Genomic DNA, 568 nt, shown 5'->3' on the forward strand with positions numbered 1-568 from the left:
GATGAAGGAGACGGCCTGAGCGTTTTATTGATAGTTATTATTCTCTTACAATTGACACTACATACATACATACATACATACATACATATATATATATATATATTTGTGTGTGTGTGTGTGTGTGTGTGTGTGCGTGTGTGCGGAGGCGCAATGGCCCAGGCATATATAAATACTTATATATATAAATATATATACATATATAAATAAATATATATAAATATATGTACAAATATACATAAATATATACATACACACGTATATATATATACATATATACATACACACACATATATATACTTATATATATATATATATATATATATATATATATATATGTACACACACACACATTTATATCTAATATCAAACCAATTTAGTGAAATTGAGCGATTTTTTCTACGTATAGTGGGGAAGGGTCACTTTTCAAAAAAGGGAAGAAAAAATTAGGATTCAATTTTTTTTTCACTAGTTTGCGCAAAACTGAGCTTAAAAGCGCAAAAGGATTTATCGATTCACATGCAACGAGAAGTTAGCAACGTATGCAAGCTGCTTCATGTCAAAAGGTGTC

This window comes from Octopus bimaculoides, chromosome 6 (assembly GCF_046866305.1).
Source record: "Octopus bimaculoides isolate indiv1 chromosome 6, ASM4686630v1, whole genome shotgun sequence".
Taxonomy (NCBI): domain Eukaryota; kingdom Metazoa; phylum Mollusca; class Cephalopoda; order Octopoda; family Octopodidae; genus Octopus; species Octopus bimaculoides.